General features: G+C 35.6%; 1 protein-coding gene across 4 annotated transcripts in view; it reads left to right on the forward strand.

The window, feature by feature from the left end:
- The window catches only part of ATRNL1 (attractin like 1), a 430,566-nt gene that overhangs the window by 228,894 nt on the left and 177,325 nt on the right, over positions 1-24,347 (forward strand). The gene's annotated exons all lie outside the window — the stretch shown is intronic.

Consider the following 24,347-nt stretch of genomic DNA (forward strand, 5'->3'; position numbering starts at 1 on the left):
ATGAGGTTAAACTTTATTAATGCTAGATGTGTATGATTGCATACTGATAGTTGTGATATTTCATTTTGTTCTCATAAATGAGATCTAAAATTTGTATAGACAATGAAGCTTTCCCTTCTTAAGCTTATAATCTTGATGATTTTTGGAAAGAGCACTTGCTTAATGTACTATAATCCTGAGGGTTTATTTTAAAGGCAAGCTTTGATCTACTTAATGATTTTTTTCTTATAATACTGTCACTATGAATGTTTAAATAACTTTTTTTACTGTAGATCTACACTGAATTTATATATGCTTTAAAAGAGTTAGGTAACTAGCACTTATAATTTTCCTTCTCTGAAATTATAATGTACTCATGCCAAGGTTTAGCTTCAAGTGGTGCTACAAAAGAAAATGTATGTTATTGGTACTTGCTTCCTTTTGGTATTTTTTTTTTATTCATTTGAATATTGTTAAGAATTTTCTGAGGGAAAATTCTCACCTATTTCTTTTTGCTTGCCAAATATAAAGTTACTTTAAGCCACATTATTCAACCTAATATTATTTAATTTAAATTTGTCTCAATACTTTGATAGTTCTGTGCAAAACTGTGTTCTAATAGAATGTAGTAGTTAATTGATTTAATTTCTCATGTTAATGAGGTTAGTTTATTGATGCTTTTAAGAACAAATATGAATGTACCTATTTCCAGATCTAGAGGGTCTGGTCTGTGTTCTTTGATGGCTCTCCTATATTTTTGAAATATAATATTTTTAATGTGGTCTTTAGGCATCATTTGATAATGAAAACATTCTCATAAATGAAGTCTCTGAAGTTTTCCAAGATTTATTTTCCTAATGTCATCAAAAGTACTTCTAAGACTGTTATGAAAGGTAAAATAAGCTGTTTGATAAATGCAACATAAAAATCAATCAACTTCTTCAGCAGAGCAAAAGAAAAAGACATACTTGGCAACTGGATTAGAACTCAGAGCTTCATGGTTGGTTTTGAATATTGGCTTTCCTTGAGTATAACCAGAGAAACTTGGTTTTCTCTCTTGTAACTAGAGATCAGTAGTATTATGAATTTTAAATGCTAAAAGAAATCTCCTTTATTTTCAATCCGCTCTTGACCACCAGCTGCAGTTCATGTCAAATACAAGCTTTTGATTACATTCCATGCAATATTTGCCTTTAATCTAGCTAGAAAAGTTGTTTTTATATGTAACATATAAGATTTTGCAATCAAGTGTTGCAAATAAATTGTATGAATAGCACACAGAGACAATCTACCGTTGAAAAGATTTCTGAAGTATCTACTTTAAAGCCCATTTGGTGGATGAGTTTTTCATCTCTTTCATCATTCTTTAAAGACAGGAATGTTTGTTTAGATGCTACCTTCAATATGGATCCAAACTAAATGGAAATAAAACAAGAACACAAACAAATACAGAAAAGCTTGCTGTTAAAAGCTGTGCATCCTTTTATTGTTCCTCCCAATTTTCTTTCCCCTGAAGGAGGAGGAACATTATCATCTCCAGTTCTTGTCATCTTTTAGTAATACATTCTATCAGGCTCTTGAGATAAGCCAATAATTTTTTTAAATATGTGTAGAGCCCTATGTGTAGCTGAAAATTCAGGACTTGTCCTGTTTTGCCTTCTGACTTTAATGCTTGGCTAAATTGGAATGTTATTGATTCCAAATTGAGCATGGCATGGCCTCAATCCAGTACAAAGCAGGAGCAAGTTGTTTGCATTGTGAAAAGGGAATGTCTCAGTTATCCCACTAATTTAGAAATTTTCCCTCCAGTTTTTTCCTAATTCATTGCTCATTCAGCAAATGCTTGCTTTCCACTGCTCAGAGCACTGCCCATATCTTACTGAGCAGTTTGAATTTAGGTTCCATCATTTGTAAATGTAAGAAACTGTTACACTGTGTATACATGAAAATGGACAAATAAGTGTCTTCCAAAATAACTGATGTTTCCCTCCACTGAATTTAACTTGCTCATAAAATTTTGGTTCATTTTTTTTTAAAACTACATTGCTGTCTCTTAAGATATATTTTATCCCACGTTTTTGAACTCTATATTTATACTTTAACTCTTGGATGAGCTTCTCTTCTTCTCTCCTGCTTTCTGAAAGAGCAAGGGACAGCAGATGCTGTCTTACCTTATACCATCAAAGTTATTCACATTCTGCATTGAGGGAAAATGGAAAGTATCATTCTTTTATTTTATAGTTCCAAAAAGATCAGTGAAACTTTGAGCAGGAGAACATGAACAGCCTCCTGCCTGACATCCCTTGACACCTTCCACCACACATCCCTCCCATGGATTTATGACATTTTTAAAAAAGGTTTTTAAGAAGGGATGAAGGAAGAGAGTGGAATATTGTTCATCTCAGGGAGGTTGTTCCTTGAAAAGAATAATACAGATTATGATGATATGATTTCCAAAGCATAATTCTTATAGCAGTATCTTGATTAAAAAAAAAAAAAAACAAACCCCAAAGTCCCAAGAAAACAAAAACAAAACAGGAGGAATTTGGAATATTCATGACAGAGCAAGATAACTTTTACTGGTAAGTGGGAGAATTGATGCAGGAGTAGAAAACTGGGAAAGATATATTTGTTTATCAAATAAAGGAATTCCTAAATAAAGATTTAGGAAAAGCAAAGCATTTTTAAAGAGTCCTACACTATGTTAAAAGATCAGATATATATTCTAGGTTCTAATATCTCACCCTTCTTTTTACTCCAAAGGCTCACAAATCTTTCTACTGGCACCTTTCTCAGTAAAATTTTACTTTTTAGTTCACTGGATGAAAAACCAAAAGCTGTCGTTTTCTCCCAAATGATTTGTTGGGCCTCTTGCATTTTATACCCTAAATTCACACAAGAGCCCATCCATGAAGCTCCAATCTGACTGTTTTCCTCCTTTATACAGGAAAAGATCTATCACCCAGATTTGCCAAATAAGAAACATGAAGGGAATATTATTTGTTTTCTCTGCGTGTTTCACATCTAAAATATTCATTCGGTTTTCTGCGCAGAATATGTACAAGACAATCTGTTCATAGATCATTTTACTGAAAACTTGATAGGTTGCCTGCCAGATTTGTAGTGGCTCAAAGGTTTTGTCTCATGAACTTCTGATTGAAAGGCATCTCACTGCAGATAGAATCTGCATCCAAATGATTTCTTTGTAATAGTGCATTGAAATTTTTGCTGACAAGATTACCCTGAGGTCACTAACAAACTCACACAGATGGGATAATAAACCATAGATCTTCTAGTTGAGTTATTTTAGCAAAGTATTTACCCTTCCTAAGGTAAACCAGTTGCTGCTCAGATTTCCTTTTGTGCACCTTTTGTACTCTTAGGCCCATCAGATGTTTTAAAGAATTGTTACTTTTAATCCAAAAGCCTGTAACCACTGATGTGCATACAGAACCTTCTTCCCTTCACTCAGACACACAAAAGACATGTGCCAATGTGTCATGTGTTGTTATGTAGAATCATAGAAAATAGAATTGTTTGAGCTGGGAAGGACCTTTAAAGGTCATCCAGTCCCACACTGCTGCAATGAGCAACTTCTCCCAGAACAGGCTGCTCAGAGCCTCATCCAGCTTGAACTTGAATGTTTCCAGACATGGAAGTTTCACTACCCTGATAGTAAAAGTATTTTTCCCTATATCTAGTCTCAAATATGTATTTGTGTATATAGGATCAGTCAATTAGTTAAAATAGATTTGTACTTTTTTTTAAATGTAAATCACTTTTTTATATATTATTTTAGTTACACACCAGAAAGACAGTGCATATCTTTAAAAATAACTTTGATTCTTATTTCCTCATGTAATACACTATAAAGCTCTTGGGCAATGAGGAAGTGCATGATTGCACTTTTAGGTAAAAATGCTTGAAAGCATGGATTGCGTGTGTAAAGTACTTGCCTAACTTTAAAGGTTAATATCATTTATATATAGCATCTCATTATACAGTCAGCTGTGCACCATTTACCTGTCTTAAAGAATAGCAAGCATATACAAACATAAAAACATGGAATTGTAGAAAATGCTTGCTTTATACAGTGTGTGGGTGCCACTCAAGTTATTGCTTCTGTTTATTAAATACACTTATGTTTGTTTAAAAAACCTTCCACCTTTCTGCCTTGGTTTGGTTACCATGGTGGTTTTATTCTCCTAAATATTCAAAAGTTCTTACAAATAGACAAATGAAACTAAAATAGACTACTTTTTAATAGCAGTAACAATTCATGTAATAGCTTTAGGCTCATTTCTATGGTAACTCTAATAAGAACCAGGAAGTTCAGTTATGTCAATAGCACTAAGAAATGTGGAGAATAGGAGAATATGTGCATTTCAGCTCGAGCTTTTTGCTCTCTATTCAAATGACAATACTTTAAAGTATTCCTTTTAGAAAAGACAGTAATGACTTTTGGTGTATATGATATTGCTTATGGAATGCAACACATTTACTTTAGCAATACTAAAACACAGAGAATATGGTGTATTCTTGAACAACAGCTTTTAAAGGAGCAAAAGCAATACTTTGTGTTTCAGGGTGAGCAAGGAACTAACAACAGCAGATGTAAGGAAACCAAGAAATATTGACATGCATAATTAATGTACCCCAATGTGTACTAGCATTCATGTGTGTAGGTGTCTACAGGATTATATAGTTTATTGGTTTAAAAGTTGTTAAGCTCACAGATATTTTTTCTTTTTTGCTATCTTCTTGTCTGTTGCTTAGCAAATATCTTACACATCTGTATGTAGTTACTCATAGGCTGTGTGAGTAATCCTACTGAAGTCAAAGGAGCTATTCATAGGACCAGAATCTCAACTTGTTATACTGCTCAGGCTCCTCTGAAATCAATAGAGCTATGACTGCTTATTTCAGCTGTGGATCTAGTTTTACTGAGGGTAACTGGGATATTTATTTTAGGCTGATATTTTCTGCATTCTCTCCAACCTAAAATTTAGGTTCCTCTCTGAATGAACCTTTTGAACAATGTGCCTGGGTAGCTGATGCTAGACCTTGTCTCAGGACTCCCTCTGCAGTCAGTATAAAAGGCACTTTCAAATGACAATTTATCCTGCCCAATTTTCACAGTGTTCACTCTTTATACTCTGATACTTGTGGGGACCTGACTTCTTTTTAACAATACAAATAACCCATTGAATCAAATCTCCCATACTGAGAGTTATTCTTCACTTTCTTTGCTTTCATTTTGTAAAATTGAGGTTGTATTTATAATACTGTCATTTCATAAAAGTAAGCATCTGATTAATTCTTATATTGGTAAAGCTCACAACATGCTTGCTCTCTGTAAAAAAGTATTAAATGGTGCCAGTGACAGACCCAATATTACATTGAAAAAGTTACTGCTGGGGAATGAATTAAGCAAAGCTGATGCAAAGTATTTGTCAAAGCTTGCTAACAGATTTGTTTCTTCATTCCAAAAAAATGCAGAAGGTAAAGTTGATAATGGACAACAACAGATTTTAAAACTGAAATTGCGATTTCTTTAATAAAAAAATAAATTATGGGAAAGAAACTAAGTAGGTGTTTTATTATATGTACTTATGACCATGAGAAGAAAATGGTTTGCTTTTCTTAACATAATAACCAAAGTTCCTCCTTATATTTGCATAGTGGAATTAGCCTGAAGATTCCCAAAAGGCAATAATCAAAATAAATTAGTTTCATTATATGTGGTTCCTGGGATATGCATAGAAAGAAAGCTTGAATGTAGTTTTTACTGCTGATAACAGTACTTTAAAATTAATAGTTGTGATATTCTGTTCAGTAGAATTTATTATCAAAGTTGAGCTTTCTAAATATGAATATAAAATGCTTCTGGAGATAATGCTAATTTTATAATGGTGATATTAAGTCCTACTCTCTGGTTAACTCTTGCAAGTGTACTGGGATAAGTTTTCAAGGCAACAGGAAGGTAATATTAAGGTTATTTTAGAGAGAGAGAGAACTGGCCCAAAAGAAAAAGACTGCCTGAGGCAAGTGGCCACAGGGCAGAGCCTGGGGGTGCTTTGAGCTACATGGTCTGAGAGTTTTCCATGGGGCTGGTTGTAAACATAAGAGCATTAGCAGAATTTGTAGCAAACTAGCTGTCAGCAAAAAGCAGCAGACAATGAGAAAGACAGTCCGTAGTGGGACCCTGGGAAGAAGCCAGATAACTCCTTTAGAATTTATGACAAGAAAAGTAATTTGAATTGGTTTCCACGGTGCTAAAGGAATGAGGATGGTGGATGTGTTCTTTGTAAATAAAAAGGATTGCACCAAAATAGATGATTAATTTCTGTCGCCTAACCAAAAGGAAAGAGCAGATGTTGAATATTGGCCCAAAATGGTGAAATTCTTCTTTTTGTTTGTATTTCCTCTGTCTTTGCTGCATAGCATCAATTTTTTGTCCCCTATTAAAACAAACAAACCTTCAATTTCTCAAAGCCCTGTAAGAAAAGAGTGAATTTAGCTGCAAACAACAGAAGTGTTGAAGAGAGTATGAAAAGGTTTAACAATTTACAGTAAGAGTCTTCAAGAGAACAATGCAGATACTCCTCTGTAGATACTCCATAGCTTTTCTCAGAGTTTCCAAAAATTTTAGTTGCACTGGGTTGGCAACTTTGGCCAAGGTGAGTCACCTGCAATGGGAGAAGCATAAAGGAAACTAAGTCTGATCTGTCCTTCCTTCAAAGAGCAGGGAAATAACTCAAAGTCCAAGCCTGGAAGACATAGTTCCTCTCTATTGCTCTGCTCTTCCTTTCTACCTGAAGTTTTGTTTATTTACAGTTGAATGCTAGTCATGTATTCTAAAAATTGCATTAAATCATGCAAACAATAACTTTTATTGCTTGTAGTTTATGGAACATTTGCTACGGTTTCCACAAATATCCACTGACTTGCAATTACGTGATTTTTTTTTCAGAGCTGATTTTTAGTTACATTTTCATATGTGTGCAATTGAATAGCAGTAAGGTGGGATTCATATAATTCCTGAATCTCTTCCAAAGTGTTTGCATTTCACTTTGCACAGTAAGGATATTTGCTGCCTTCTAAAATAAGCACATCCACCTTTTTATCTCTTCAAGTTAGTGTTGATAATATACAGACTAATTGTTTATTTCTTCAAAAAAAATTTGAAGGTACTGAAGTTTCTCCGATGTGGATGACCCCCTGCTAAAGTTAAAGCTTTAATAATCAATGCAAAGCAGATGCAAAGATCAATGTAGCTGGAAATTAAATAAGTTCACCAACTTATTTTTCAGTGCCTGCACTCTTAATTGGTTTACTCTGCCAGCAGAATGTGTTCACTGCTGTGAGTGTCAGAGTTGCTGCTATCAACAAATTCCATGGGGGACTTCTCTACTCTCTGTAGATGTTTATACACACAAACATTCCTTGGGGTCATTCCTCTTGAGCAAACACTGGCTGTGCAGTTCATCTGGGCACCTTCAAGCCTTCTTCCCCTTCTCTGGATAGGAGGCAATAATAGCAGGCTCATGGTGACAGGATTTGCATAGTACACTTATTTTTGGAGGAACCTGCCAACACCTAGGAAAGGTAAGACTGGAAAAGAAAAAGACATCAAACTCTCACCGCCCCCCCCCCAAAAAAAAAAAACCAACAACCAAAACCAACAAACAAATTAAACCAAACCAAACAAACAACCCCCCAAAAACAAACAACAAAGCCAAAAAACACACAATCAAATAGAACTTTAAAAAACCCCATGGGTATATGACACAGCCTACAAAAAGGTAGAGTAGTTATTCTTTTCCAAGGATTTAATAATGGAATGTTTATCCTTCCTTGAGCTATATTTTTTATTGCTCCAGCAGTTCACAAACAATAGTTGAGTGTTAGTGTGACCTGATATAAACCAAGCTCATTACATTATTTTCAACAGATAATTAATAATTAACATATAACCTTTGGCTTTCCTTTTATCTTCAAGTATTGACAGAAGTTGCATAAAAACATACTATGTGTGGAAAAAATGCTTTGAAATGCAAAACTTAATTAAAATTAATGTAATGTTATTTTAGTACAGTTGTATAGTAGCAAAAGTAATATAGGGAATATGAATATTTGAACAGATGATTATTTTTATCCCTGCCATTCAATTTTTACACAAATAAATTTTGAAAAACAGAATATCATTTGATATTTTGTTTAGGATTCATTGTATTGAGTGCACCGTGGCAGTTAAATTGTGACATCAGTAAATTAGCCCAGACTGCTTTGGCAGTCAATTGACTGACATGCAATTAGCAAATTTGAAACCACAATGAATCCTGTAGCTTGAGCTTGTTATGTTTTTTTTCTGCTTCACATACATTTTGAAAATCCCAGTTAATTAAGACTTATCATAGACTTGAATAGCTGTAGCTTCCTAGCCTTTTATATTTGTGCAGCCATGGTCAGAAGTACTAAGGGAGGTAGGGAAATACAATTTCCCAGTTGGGAGAAGTTTGGGTTTGGAAGTCAATCCTTTCCTTTCTGGTGCCTTTTTGCCAATTTTTTCACTGCCTGGGCCATCAGTTCCTCACCTGTGGCACACAAACAGTTGTGCAGGTTGTGGTGATACAGTTTTCATTAAAGATTCTGTTGGTATTAATCGGGGGACTTTGATGATTGTTTTGCTTTATTCTGCAATAGCCCTTTGTCCCTAGGCAACTTTTTTAGGTTTCTGTTAATTTAGGCAGGAAAAACAAGTGAAATGGACATTAAATCTGTCTCCTAATTTTTTATGGGTGAGGAGATACAAACATGTGAAATACAGGCTGTTACTTTAATGCGTTATGTTTCATACATTTTTCAGTATTTGCTAAAATACATTATGAAGGTATGAAATGTCTTGTATGTGTTTCATTTTCATCTTAATTAAAATCAATCACCCATTTCTTAGGGTTTTATGCTTTCTGAATATGGTAATGATGCACAGTACTGATTCTACACTGCTTTTTGCCTAGCATAATAATTTTTTGTCTTCACAAAGTTAAGGAATAATATTTCCAGAAGAGTGGGAACATGCATGTTAGAAAAATACTGTATCCCTGCATGTGTGACCCATGTACCAAGAATCAGGCACACCACCTTTTGACTTAATACCTTAACAATGTCCAGTAAAAATACCCAGTATAATTTTTAAATTATATATATTAAATATAATATAATATTGTGTATATTATTAAGTATAATATAATGAACTTGTCCCTTTCCACATTCACATGTAAAGCAAGTCCACGTTTATAATGTTGTTAATGACTAAATCACCCATGCACAAAATGTCCACCTCTGATTAGAGCATCCAGTATGCTGTCAGTTTACAGAAAATGATGAACATAAATCATCTCAGTGGAAAGGGAGGAAAAGAGGAGCCAGAGAATTAGTCAGTGAGTTCCCAGAAACATCCATCAATAAATGCTAAGCTATTTGTGAACATCTATGAAAAAAAAATAGATTAAAAGTCTGGTTGTTTTCTTCGTTAACCAAATCACACAAAAAGAATATGCTTTTTTTTCCAAAGTAGGATAAAAGTCCTTTTGAATGGAGAAGAAAACATCTGGTGCTTGTACAGTTGGCCATTATAAAGACTATAAAAAATCTATCCCAAGATACTTTAATAGGGAAGGCAAGGAAGCATTGTCATGATTACACAGCTGTGGAGTAGGTGCAAAACTGATGAAAACTTCATAATAAAATTTTGATTATCAGTGAAATGAGGGATTAACTTTGTGTGGACTGAATAAGCCCCTTCAAAGCTTTGCCCTAGCCCCAGAACTCATCAGTGGTTTTTAATGACCTAAGTCATGCAACTGGAGATTACATCTAATCAATTTGCATAGGAGGAGCTGGGGCAGGAGTGTGTTGCATGCAGCATCAGGCTTCAAAACAAAATTTAGAAATTGGAAGCAATATCCATACTGGTGAAAGCAAGTTTTAGAAATAATCTGGTAGAAAGAATCATCTTCACAGAAACAGCACAAAGAAAAGGCTGACTGTGCTACAATTCCTCAGAGCTGATCAATGACTTTGAAAGGTTCACAAGCTGAATATAAGTTACATAGCTGGTATAGCAATCTAGCAATCTAGCTACAAAAAAAGAATATATTTCTGGCTTGCATATGTAACTCTAAGACATCTAATTCTTGTCCTTTACTGAATATGGCCCTAAGTGGAGCTCATGGACAGCTTAGACACAACAGTTCAAACAGTCTGTGGAACATTTGGAAATGTTCAGAAGAGAGAAGTAGGAAAGTGTCTTTATAGTTGTGTGGCATAAAAGATCATGGAGAGGTGTGATAACAGCCTTGAAGATGGGGAATGGAATAATGCATTTATCTGAATCTGTTGCAGAAAGGATGAGAAACAAAGAACCCATGTTGCAGCAAAGAACATTCAGGTGATACAATGAATATTAATAAATTATAATGATATTAGTAGTGTAGTTGTGCAATAGATAATCTCTGACATTGCAGACTCTTTATCAGTGTAAGCTTTTAGGAGTGGGGCAGGCAAGTACAGGACAGAAATTAGAAGACCTGGATGTGCCTTTGTAGGGTGGTGGGCAGACCCTTGGCAGTCTCTGTAGGTCTCTTTTAACCTTGTGATCTTACATTTTAAAAAACCCACTTGAAGTCAGAGTATTTTGTACATACCAGGAGCATTTTATTTGCTATATAATCACAGAATGGGTTGGTTTGGGAGGGATCTCTAAAGATCATCAACTCCTGTGCCCTGGGCAGGGACGACTTCCACTGGAGCAGGGTGCTCCAAGCCCTGTCCAACCTGGCCCTGAGCACTTCCAGGGATGAGGCAGCCAGAATTTATTTTAGACTAGGGCTACATGATATGATACTACAGCACCAAAAGTCCATAGCAGTGCTCTAATAGCACCTGCACTTCCTCATTAAAGGCTATTTAAAAATCTACATTAATTTGATATTTATACTTTCATTGCAAAACGATGTCCCAAATGGTGTTGAAGGCAAGTAATTATCCAGATATTCCATCATATTTTTTTTCATTAAAAAGGCTTTTAAGAAGCAGCTTTCTTCTTTACAAATCTTATTCGCATAAATGCAGCCTTTGAAGTTATTGATGCCATGTACCATGGTTAAACTTTACAAAATTTTAGATACTAGAAAATTAGGGTCAAAAATAGCCCCTTACATTTTATGCCATTATTTAAATTCATATCCATGATGTCCATCCAAGTGGCTGAGTCACCCTGTGGATCTGTGGATTCTTTTTTTTTTTCATTATTTGGGCTGGATTATTTGTTTAGCACCTTACATCCCCTTCATTGTGTAATTCTACTGGTTTTCCTGTACAAGTGACAGGCAAGGTAAGACAGCTTATTTGAGTTTCAAATCGAAAAACACATAGATGAGAAATTGAGCAAGTTTTTTGTTGTTTTGCTTGGGGTTTTGTTTGTTTTGGCTTTTTGTTTGATTTTTTTTTTTTTTGGTCATACAGAGTTTTGCAATTATTCTGATTTTTGTTTAACTGAACTAGTCTCACCAGTATTTTAAAATATACATTTTTGCAACAGCATTGTTTAGCACATATGCAGAATTCTTATAAAAGGTAGCTGCTGTATGTTTGTGACTCATTTTTCTTGCTTTCCTGTATCCTATGACAGATTATATCTATACTACAGATGGAAAATACATTATATTTTCACTAGTTTCAGAATGGCTTGTTGTTTTCTGACATGCAACTAACATAATTTAACCACAATTTCTTTCCTTATATAGTGACCATTTTACATATAACCTTTGGCTTTCCTTTTATCTTGAATCTTTGATAGAAAATTGCATAAAATCATGCAATTTGAGCAAAATATCTCTCAAATGCAAATTCTAATTAAAATTAATATTGAGTTAATTTAGAACATTTGTGTTCCTGCAATGCAATGCTTGGGATATCACCAGTATTTGAATATGCTATTAGTTTTTCCATGTTGTTTGTCCCTAAAAATGGTATAGGCTAAAATATTTGAATCAAGCATAGTGTGATGCAAAAGCTAAATCCTAACTTTATTTAATTGCCTTAATTTTTTTGATCAACTGGAAGGCATTCTAATGGCAAATGAATAAAACACCTACAATTGGCTTTTTAAATTTTTTTTCTGGAAAATTTCAAACTGGATATAATACTGTAGTGTAAAAGCTATTATGAAGCAATTTTTTTGGCAAAGATGTTTCTCTTCAGGCTGAAAAAAATCTCACTTTTAGTGGAAGGTAAGCAGCTTCATTTAGTTTAAACTTTTTTTTTTTTGGTGGAAGAAGCAAGTAAATATATATTTCTAACATAAAGAAATAAGGTGATTTAGCTGGATTGCAAGCAGAATAGGGTATGAAGAAATATAGTCTATCATCTGAGCAGTAAATAGGTTTTTCTAGTAGTTGATACAGTCAAAAATTTCCTGTCAACCCATATAAAATTCACATTCATAGCTAAGACTTACAAAGGAGAGTTTATATCTCTCTATTTTGCTAGCATCCCGCTCAGGTCAGACTGACATTATTTTGAAAAGTTTCTGCTATCTTTGAAAGATCTTCCTTTAATCCATATATTTTGCAGATGCTATTTCTGCTCCCAGGTTGAGTGCTGTATTCACTTTCTCATTGCATCCCAATTCTTGCACTCTCTAAGTGCCCATTTACTGCTCCATCCTGCAGCATCCCAGTACACAGATTCATAGCTGATGGGTCTCCTCACTCCAAGAGAAGGGAAATATCATCTGTTTGTTTGTGGGGGCTTAAATTCCTTTCTTTTCCTGTTTGATTCTCACCAACAGGAGCTGCAGGATAGATATGTGTAAAAATCCTGGCTTTGTTTTTCTGCCCACCATGGAGGGAGGCCTGAGGCAGCCAGCTGTCATGCAGCACTTTCATACTGCTTGCTCAGTGTCCTCCAGGTGGGAAAGTAGTGTAAGTGTTTACAAAATGTTTCTCTGATCAGAGATTCAGCTTCTTGTAGGCTTGGTCCCCCAGTGGGACTTGGCCCTCTGTTATCAGTTTTGGAAGCGCTGAATTTCAAAAGCAGCATTCACTGGACTGCTCTGCACCAGTTGAACTAAGCACTTGACACTGTAGTCTGTTATTGGTGTTTCTAGGAAATCAATTGGGTTTTTTCCCCATTTCATGTGAAAAACATTGATTTGTTCACATATTTGTTTCTGTATAAAAACTTCTGCCTGATTTACTCAGGGCAGTATTTTCCCCAGAGCTGATGTTAAGAGCTAGTTTTACCTACTCACCAGTGCACTTGCATTGCTGTTAAAAAAAAAAAAAAGATACAAAAAATATTTTCAGAATATGAGTAAACAGTCACTGAACAAAGCATTTGTTGTTGCCAGTGAGTTCTGCCTTGTGGGATGAGCCTGGAACATCACAAACAGAAAGCACGTGCCTTTCTCCATGTCACTGCAATACCATGGCCCAAATGGGTAACAAGGAAATTAGGAACATGCAGGCATAACTGCCTACATTTAGTACTTTTTCTGCATGGTCTAGGAGGCAGACTAAAATTTTAAATAGATAAATCTGCAAGGGGAATCCTACAGCAGCTGTTACTGGATTTCCCATTGCTTTAATGGGGTTAAAACTTTGCCCTGTACAATTATTTGAGCTGCTTTGATCTTAAAAGTGTTATGCCCATCAGAAAATTGTATATAAGACTTCCAGCATTTGAAAAACATTGAGATACACAAGAGCCACAAAACAGTTCAGTGTGCACTGTGACTTCATATTGCAGCTGTTCTGTACCTGCCTCTGCTGTGCTTTGCATCAGGTGGGTGTGATTGCTTTGAAGAATCCAACACAGTTTTTAGTTCACACCATTCACAAATATTTAAGCAGAGAAAAAAAACCACCCACAATCTAAAAATAAAAATTTTATTTTTGGAGGGCAAAAAGCTATTTTTTTAATCATCTCTTGTTTATGATTGTCTTTGATTTTCACACCTCAAAGTGCCATAAAATCAGCTTTTGATCTTCATACATTCTTAAAACAATCTAGCAATTAAGTGAACAAAGGGAAAAAGTAGGAAAGTAAAATTGTTTGTGAAAGATAGTGAATCAAATGATAAATAGGGCTTTTTTGTCTGATTAAATTAGAGTAATGTTTTAGCTCAACAAAATTACACAGTGACATGTCCCTCCCTGCCATGCTCACATTAAAGTTTGTCAAGTGGTGCTTGTGTGCTTTTGATAATACGGAACAAAGTTCTGAAGTTCTGGAGAGTTTCATTCCCATTTTAGCTGTTGAGCATATTTAATATCTCTCATTAACGTACTTTACAGTTTCTTCTTCAAGATAAATGTTTGTTGAATCCTAAGTGAAGGTGCCTTTGATGCTGAATGGCTGCTGTGTGTGATAACAAGGGAGTAACTCTGCAAATTCCAGGTCATTGTTCTGTGGGTGTGAGGCCAGCATACTTAGTGGCAGCCTCTGAAGAGATTGTGTGGCTTTATACACTGGTTAGATAAGGAAAAAAAATACATCTTCCTGATGTCTTAGGGAGTTTATAATCATAATTCTATTCAAAATGGAAACTCATCCTTAATTGAGTGAGGCTCTGGTTTTTATCTTTTAATAGAAAGAACATAATGCTGAAACCCCAAGTTTTTTTAAGAATGGCACATGTCTTTCCATGATATTGGTATGAAATGTCATTCTCCCAGAAGAAATATTTCTCTAGAAATACTGCTTTATTTGTATCATCATGAGTAGTAAGAACACTACTCTCGTGTTTAACTCTGATTCTGTTCTCCTTACTGTTTTTTACACAAGTATTCAAATGCACTCTCTATCTGCCACTTATTCAGAAGGCTCCCAGAAGAAAGATTAGCTATGACAAAGCTTTTTCATGGGGAGACTCTCCAAGTAAATGACAAATTTGTACAGCTGTACTCATTTTATTATACTGTTAGTCTCTGCCAGAAATATGGGAAGAGGTTTAATAAACATATTTAATTGATCTTATATCTTTCTTTGCTTGTCCTCCTGATTTCAATTGTATAGCTGTTATCTTTGATTTTTTTCCCCTGTTCTCATTCCCTCTCCCATCAGATACATCTGCTTCTCCTTTCTGTTGTTCATCATTAGTTATCTTTTCTATTTTGTTAGAGCTTGAATATGCTCTTATGAAACACATCTCAGCTGTGTTGTGTTTTTTGTTAAAATTGGCACTTCTAAAAGGCCTCTGCCTTTTGGCTGTTATGCTTGAACTCAATTGTCAAAATGATTTCTCTAGATTGATGACTCTTTAGAGAAAGCACTGCCTTTGCCCGAGTGCATTGCTGGTACACGATAATAATGAAAGATTAAACTGCTTCTTGACTGTCAAAATCACCATACAGAAGGTTTAAGAGGACAAAAGGTGCAACTTGGTGTAATGAAGAAGAGAGGATGCAGCAGCACAATATTGTTGGCTTCTGCCAGGAGAGCACTTGTCTTCCTACCCAGGATCAGTGCAGGAAGGGCAGTGGGAAACTGAGGTCTCTTGACCTCCTTAAATTTGGACTTGAGTACTTCGGGCTCTCCTTATTGACAGGGATCAAAATAAGGGTTGAATATGATCACAAGGAATGGTATTTCCATGTTTCATTCATGCTACACAGTTGGACAAGCCATGATTTATTGACCACTCAAAGAAAGGGAATAAAAGGAAGTTCAAAAAAGTTTCAATAGAAAGAGATATACATCATTTGGGAGTGAAACTTATATTTTCTTACTGGTATGAATGGCTTAAAAGCATATACTATCAAAAAAGGCACCAGCCATAAAGTATCTGTCAGTGCATTGGTAGAGGATTATACCCTTAATTCTCCAGAAACAACTCTTTTGCTGGAAGCTTTTGGAATAAAAGAAATAACTATTCAGATCCCCAGATGCTTATTCACATCTGACTTTTTTTTTTTTTTATTTAAAAATATCTACAAGCTGCATTTTATTAATGCTTTTAATTTTAAAATTTGTCTCCTCATTAGAGGTACACATACAGTGGAATGTGAAGCAAAGCAGAAATGGAAGAAGAAAACTGTAATACATGGCTTAAATAAGAAAACACCAAGTTGCATCTTATTAAAATGAATTTCAGTAATAGCTAGCAAGATTGTTTCTTTCAAGTCAATGCATTTTCTGGAGGAGTACAGGTGAATGGGAAAATGCAGGAAACTCTCATCTCATCATTTTATTTGATGTTAAGGGTTTGTTCCCTACATAATCTCCCCACTATTATTTGCTTCTGCAGCTTAAGCCACTTGAATGTATAAATGGATCTGCCACTGCTGTGTCTTGGTGTCTGTCCTGCACACAGAAAGTGTCTGTTTGCAAAAGGAAGGGGCAGATGGGGCTGGCAGGAGCTTGAATTGCCCTCTGGAGCAGCAGCCCTTTGCATTGAGGTCTGAAATCTGATTTAGATACTTAAAATTCCCATAAGGATTCCTCTGTAATATAGAAAGTAGCAGAAACTGGGAGCAATATGTTATGCAAATTTCTCACTGTAACTGCTTAGCCTTGTGTATGCATTTATGGCTATGCCATAAGCTAAAAAACACCAAATCAACCCCCCATCCACGACCTCTCAGCCCCAAGAAAGACACCACACGAGTGGACTGAAGGACTGAAAAAAATGCCAATAACCACTTGTGACCTTCAGCTTGTGTCCCTGTGGGAGAAGCTGCTGGAGTTTGGTTCTGGGGAGATCCCTGGGCTCTGGTCATTGACATGGTAACTGAACTGCCATGTTTACCCTTTCATTCCCTCACCCTTCAAACTTTCCCTGTTCCATAGGTTCATTTGCTTTTCTTGGAAGAGATTATTAATATCCCAACCCAGGCTGCATCCTGAATTTCATATGGAGTTTGATTCCATTTCACTGCATATTGTATCCAATAAATGTTCAATAGCTTGGGAGAGAGTCAGCTCCCCTTTCAAATTAGATTTTAAACTTTCCATTTGCTACTTTAACTCTATTAATATTTTTTTTTCATCTTTTGTGTGTTTTCTTATCCTTTTAAAATGAATTTTGGGAGTGCAAGCCTGAAGCCCAACATGTCAGGGGAGTAAGCTCTGTGGCAAATTCTGCCACTGCAGAGCAATTTTATTCAACAGTAGAACTAAGAGTATCTGAGTAGTCTTCATAGGTAAATAGTTTCATTTTACATCTGTAACCATATACACTCCCCCTATTTTATGTAATTGGTATGATTTATATGTTCAATTTCAGTGTAGATTCCACAAAGAAATGAGCACTGATCTTTGAGAACTTTTATCTGGCGATTCAGAGGTTCAGAACATTTCTACAATGCACCTTGGAAATCTAGTTTTATTTTTTCACAGCACAGCTTTTTTTAAAAAGTGCAAATGAAACTTACTGGTGCAGCAGGCATTTTAATACCTGAAGCAATATTTTGTGCTGTTCTGAATTGCTTTTGGCAGGCATTTGTTCTGATTTTAAAACACTAGAATGAAATTATGCATATTTATCAGATATTTTGAAACTTTGAGATGTTTTGAAGTTCTTATGATCAGTATTAATTGGTATTTTTCTTTCAGTACAGAGAAATAGACTTAACCAGCATCACATAATATTTTGGATTGTGTCCTTTAAAAATTAATAGTTTTGGATACACAATGTTTAAACTGTCAGAAATTGACATCACTGATAACTGAACAGTTGTTTACTCTTAAAATGGGATATATCAAAGGCAGCTAAGATATTTAGCCACAGTTCGCAGTGAATTTGTGAATTTGCTTTGCACACAGTGTTCATGTCCTTTTATTCTGGTTTTTTATCAATTGCCTACAGTTGTAGTGAGTTTATTTGAGGATTTATGTATAGTAATTTGGTCCAAAACTAATTACATTAAATTTATGAAGTCCTGGTAATTTCAGGGAGAGTTGAATCTGCCCTTTTATCTGGACTGATTTCCTCATCACCTTTCACATCCATACCACACATGCTTTAGATGGCACCACTGTAAGAACAACACACTGACATAATTGCAAATGATTCTGTTATTCATTGTTAGGCAGGATGGAACCTGCTCAGTGCTCTGCATGCCTTCATTGGAGTGGAATGAAATGTCATCACCTGGGTTTCATAAAGCATACCTTAGTTAGAGGGGTGGGAATAACAATTCTTCCCAATATAAAAATAGCTCATGGATTTAGGGGTTTGGGGTGTGGTGGTGTTTTTTTGTTTTTTTTTTTTTTTTCCTTTCAGGTAGGTAGAAAGGCACAAATGCTTGGTGCCCTTGGTACAAAAGTTAACAAAGCATTATATTGCCCCTTGGCCATCTGTTGGGATAAAATGATTGTTATTTTCAATGGTGCTACATTGATACTTTCCCCATCCCAACTTGTGATTTGCTCTTCAGGCATTGTGCAAGGGGGCATTTTTTCCAGTGTATAGGTGAAAACTTGCTGAAATTTGTGTGCTTGTGGCTAAATACCCACTTCACCTGTTTGCCTACTCAGTGAGACTGATCTATTTTACACATTGTTGAATCTTCATAGAGGCAGCTACCATTTTTTGCTCAGTTTTATGCCAAGCAAACCCACAGAGTTGTTTTTTTCCCATGAATCAGATTGTGTTCACTCACAGCCAATTCTCTCAGGTGCTCTCTCACCTTTCCTCTGTCCTTCTCCACCTGCCATATGCTCATGTGGCTGTGCCTGTGCTGCTGGTGTTCTTTTAGTGGCCATAGCAGATACTCAGGGAACCTTACTTGCATCAGAATGACTCTGCAATTTGTTTAATTTTTAATTACTATTGTAATAAACATCAATAATTGCCTTTCGTTTATGCATAGCACATTCCACATGTTTTGAGACAGAACAGCTTGCAGTACCTCTTTTTTTAGAGACATACACAGTATGCCAGTTTATCCTTTAATATTGTTTCAGATCAGGAAAAAAACAAGGATTAATGTATCACTGAAAATGTGTATATCTTGTGCTGGGTGTATTGCTTTTGCTGTTTGCTGTAGTTGTGGTAATCAAAAACACGCTTTAAACATGCAAAAAGTACAAGACTGTGATAAAGATTTTACCAAATATTATCAAAATTCTGTAAGTAAAGCCAGTGTTTCTTCCTACTATTCACAAAAAGAAAATGCTGCAAATTATCTATGAAGGAATTAAATTCAATTTGTTTGCAGTTCTGAGCTCCTTTGTTTTTTGAGGATTTACGAAGTGAACATATGTGGAATACTGCTACCAGCTTTCATTCTTTGATAAATCCAGACAGGCAGAAGAACACTGGTGGCAGAAAGTGTAGTATAAGGGTGTTTCTTATGGTTAAAACAAAATCTGCAAATTCCAGCCTTTTTGAGAAACCAATGTTAGCAAGAATAGAACACAAATTATTGGATGAACGTGTTACATATCAAATATTCATGCCAAATATACTTGGCAATAAATTAAAGGTTTCTGTTCTGTGATTTCCATTGATTTTCCATAGTATGCAGATGTAGCAGAGAGAGAAGCAGAGAAATTTCTACTCATAATTAGGGTCAAAATGTGTTTTGTTTACCAGGAAACATCTGATTTGCATGGAGTGGTTTTTCTTATGGCAGCAGTGTTGCAGCTGTCCTGTAGCCTCCTGCAGCACGGCGGTGACAGGGTCAGGCTCTGTCAGCTCAGACCTTTGCTGCTGTGCAGATGTGGGCTGGTGTCATTGCACAGCCTGGCAGTGCCACTCTCCTACTTCAGGGGCTTCCTGTCACTCTGGGTGACCAGCTCTGGAATATCACTGCTGAGCAGAAAGAGGAACTATGAGCACTTCAAGGAATGCTGGCTGTGTGTCTTCAGAAAACCTTCTCACATTTTTTTGACTAGGGAAACAGGGTGATCTTTCTCTGTCCTCTATCCTCCTAAAATTTTTAGGAGATGTTGTTAAATATCACAATTTCTCAACAAAAAAAAAAAAAAAAACACAAAAAAAAAAAAAAAACAAAAAAAAAAAAAAAGAAGAAATAGCAAAGGTAATGAGCTTCAACAAATGTGAAGCAAATAAGTGGCTAATTAGAGGACTGAGACTCATCCTATTTCTCTCATTGAGGGAGGGACCACAACACACCAGCACAGGTTGTGTTTGGCAGTAACCAACAAACCACTCTGTGCAGGGATGCAATGACCCATCCCTGACACATCAGGACTCACAAAGAGAGCCCAAGGGAATCTGATATCCTTATGAGTGAAGGAAATGAAGTGTCAGGGGACAAGCCCCACAAATCAAAACTTCGTTAAATCTGCTTGAATGTAATTTATGTGTTATGCATTTTATTCTGTCCAAGTAGCAGGATCTTAATCATGTGGATATTGTAACGTTTTATAGAATAGGTATTCCTGAAAGTGGCAAAGCAGGCCTTCTTTACAGATTTTTAAAGTGTGTCTAACAACATGCATGGCAATGACGAAAGTGTTTATAAGTTTTTCACTTCCAGTAAGTAGGACTTGGAATGGGACAGATTCTTTTGAGTTTTTTAACAGAGGTATTTTTCCATTTGTATGAACAAAAATACTTAATCTGTTTTTAATGGAAATGCATGCTAATAATTTCATTTTTCCATAATGGAGACATCATAATCTGGTTTCCTCTGGGGCTTCAGATGCTCTGGGTTGATGCTAGCCTGCATCTCCTTGGTGGTCTGGGTAGTCCTTTGCTGAAAGGCATTGTCAGCATCAAAGCCATTGCAGAGAGTTTATCTTGCTGCTGTGACTTCCTTGCATACATCAAGGTTTTAGGACATCCTCTTGCTTATTCATCAGGGACATCCCTTATTTCTCTGAAAGATCAGAAGGAATCTGGAATTAAATCAAACTGCTGAGTAAACTGGCATAGTATATTTTGGAAACTTTTAAGTTGCTATGTAAATTCCCCAAGATCTATTATAAAAATATTGTATAGAACTTGTCATTAATTTCACCTGTTCTTTTTTAATACTCAGGTAATTTGACAGATTTTTCTCTATAAAACTTCTGGACTCAATGCTCTATTGAATTTTGCTTCTATAAAACCTTTTAACAATGATTTGATAGATTCATTTTCTTTTCTAGCTGAAACACATAATCAACACAAGAAAATATTTGAACAAGATATCTAAAACTATACAAAAGCCTTGTAAATAATATATAATTTTGTAATAGGAAGTATGCAAACATAAAATTATGCCACCTTCAACTCAATTTTACCTTCAGGAATGAGCACTTGTGAGAAAACATATGATTTTAACTTAGCTAACTTTCTATGTTGCTATCAAAGAACCATAAGAAAAAGCCACAGTATTCAAATTTGTGTTAGCAAATACATTTCCTAAAATAATAATAGTAACAACCTTCAGCCCAAAGTAGAGCTGAACATCAGAGTGTGACTGTATTCCTACAGTTGTTATCTGACATCTGAGGCTTAGTGTTGCTGACATCTGGAATATTTCTCAATGTGTTTCTATAATGTGTTTCTCTCCGTCTCTCTGTTATTGATCATGCATCCATTTGCCATGCAGTCAGATTTTCCTAAATGTTTGGAGCCTCAGTTTTATTCTCTTCCTCTCTCACTGCAGCTATTTTACATTTGTTAAAATTTTCCTCAACAAACAGTGGAAAAGAGTCGAAAGTTCAAGAACAGGCCAAAGACAACAACTACCAAATGGAGCTGTTGCACATGGAAAGTATATCAGTTATGGTTGATATGGATTTAAGGAAGATTAAGTCTGTGCTACTTCTCTCTTACCAGATCTTCAAGATAACAGTTGAGCAATATTGGCACAGGTTGACAGAGATGCTTCATATCTGCCTACACAAGTGATGTAGAGGATAAAGAAACATATTTCAGTCCAGTGGGGGTAGAAAAAGGAAGTGTTACTATGCAATGAACAATTCCTGTCTTTCTGTGTTGTTGGAATATTGAGCTCTTTCACCGAGGAATCCTTTCATCGACTTCTGTGGATTTAGATTGTCCTGGGTTTCCTTTGAGGTCGATGTTATGAGAGACACCCATCTGCCGCTGTTTATTTTATACTGAAGAGGTTATATAGCAGTTCAGAAAATTTTAGCTCTTTGGTACATCAGTGAAAATTTACATTGTATTCACCTACTCTAAATTAGTAGCAGCAATAGCCTCCATATCATAATTATCTGTATCTTAGTATCCAGAGTGAGTATACAAAAGAGTGCTTATAACACTTGGAGTAATACAGTTTTCTATTTATAATTTGGTTTATTCCTGTTAGGAAATATTCACTGTTCTAATGGCCAGTATAGTTTACTTTGTGTCTTGCAAGCATGCAAAGTAGCCTCGTTTAATAAAAAATTGCAAGGTTTTTAGTTGTTTCACTATGTTTAGTTTTAAATTTCTCTGAAAGTTTGGGCCAGATTTTGCTTACTCTGCTACTTAGGGTTTTTTTGCCATCCCATTACTGAAATCTCGTGGGCCAGATAATCTACAAAAGCCCAGCAGCATAGCTACTGTGATAATAAACACATAGATTCCCAAGTCAGATCTTATTTTAAGTTGCTGTGACACACTCTGCTCTTGAATAAATGTTTTTATTTAAAATGTGTAATTTGTACCGAAGTCTTTTATAACTGAATCACTGAATAATCATAAGGAAAGGCCCTGGACTAGCAATCGAAAGGTCAAGAGAACGTGGTCAATAATTATGTGATCATGCTGGGACTTGGGGCAGCAGGATTTCTCTGTTGCCACAGTTTATCAGGGTTTTTTCTGCGATGGGCAGAATTGCAGCTGGCACAGCCTGTGTGTTAGGTTTCTGCCAGGAAACCTCAGCAGAGAAATGAGCTCCAAGAATGTGAAACCCAGCACACAGGGAGCCAAACCAAATGAGTTCAGCTTGACCATTGTTGGGTTGGAAGTGTGGGCTGCAGCACCCTCAAGAACAGCTCTGAATGGCAAAAAGTCTGACTGTTAAATGATTACAATTGTTTACTGCCATAGGGCATAAAAATTAAAAAGATCCAAGTGTTTCTTTCAGGCAGAGATGCAGAGACTAATTTTACATGAATGCACACCCTAACAAGATTAGCTGGCTTATTCAGGCGTATGAATTGCACTTCTGTTCCTCGTGTTAAACAAGCTTGTATCGTCAGAGCCACTTGGAGCTTGATCAAGGTTCCAAGCAGGCCTCTACTTTTCACTCCTTTTGTTCCACTGTTCCGACCTCAGATCTCTGAGGTTTTCCCTGTTTTCATGCTGACCTTTGCTGTTAGTGCTCAGCTTGAATTCTTCATTTTCTATGCTTATTTTTCTTTATTTTTAGCACGTTATTCTCCTAACAACTCCGTGTGTCATGCAGAGTGATGTCACAGTTTAAAAACACTGTGCCAGCGAAGAAATGGAGATGATCCATCTATAACAGCATTTTCAGTGTTGCAGCACATGCTGCAACATTATAATTAAATATATATATATATATATATAAATATTTATAATGCAGTCCTATAGGCTCAATGGTACCATTAGGGTAGCCACCATTTCTGCAGCAATTATGCAAACAACCAAGAAGTCTTTTCCTGTCATGGAATTAAAGATTGATTTTATACATTTGCTGGTCCATTGATGGGGAAACATTAAAAATTACTAGATTACTGCAAATATATATTAAAAAAAGTCAATCCTTCTGAAATTTCTTTAGCTTCTACGAGCAAACATAGTGTGCATCTTTATGTTTTGTGAAGCAGTCTGACTAGAAAAAAATGACATTAAAAGCAGTAGTACCTTTGTAATTTTAGGTGGGTTAAAAATTCTGTAATATATTATGAGTTAATTAAGAGGCCAAAAAGAATGTTGTTTTGAACAAATTTGGTTTTTTTCCTTAATTTTAACTCTTTCCATTTCTAACACACCTTTGAATTCAGGACTAGTGTATATTATGTATTGTCTCACAGGCATTGCACAGTTCCTGTTCTTTAATGTATTGTGAAAACACCTGTTCATTTAATAAATCAATTTTTATAAAACCCCTAGATCAGTAAGTATGTGGGTAACTAGTATTTTAACACTCTTTCCTTGTCACTTTGTATTCTTACCAATTTGCACATACTTTTAGCAGTAGCAATAGCAGTCATGAATGTGGATTTTTGTTTCCAGAACCTAAAAAAGGCTTCTCTGCAACAGTTGTTTTACATGGGGCATGTAAATCTTGTGTAAATCTGTGTATATGGATATATGTGTGTCCACATGTGCTTTTTTTCCTACTATTATGAGATTTTCTGGGTGCTAAATGATTTCTTGTTCCTTTCCACATTCTTTTGGAAAAAATACAAATAACTTGCTTATA

Source organism: Lonchura striata, chromosome 6 (genome assembly GCF_050655825.1).
Source record: "Lonchura striata isolate lonStrDom1 chromosome 6, ASM5065582v1, whole genome shotgun sequence".
NCBI lineage: Eukaryota > Metazoa > Chordata > Aves > Passeriformes > Estrildidae > Lonchura > Lonchura striata.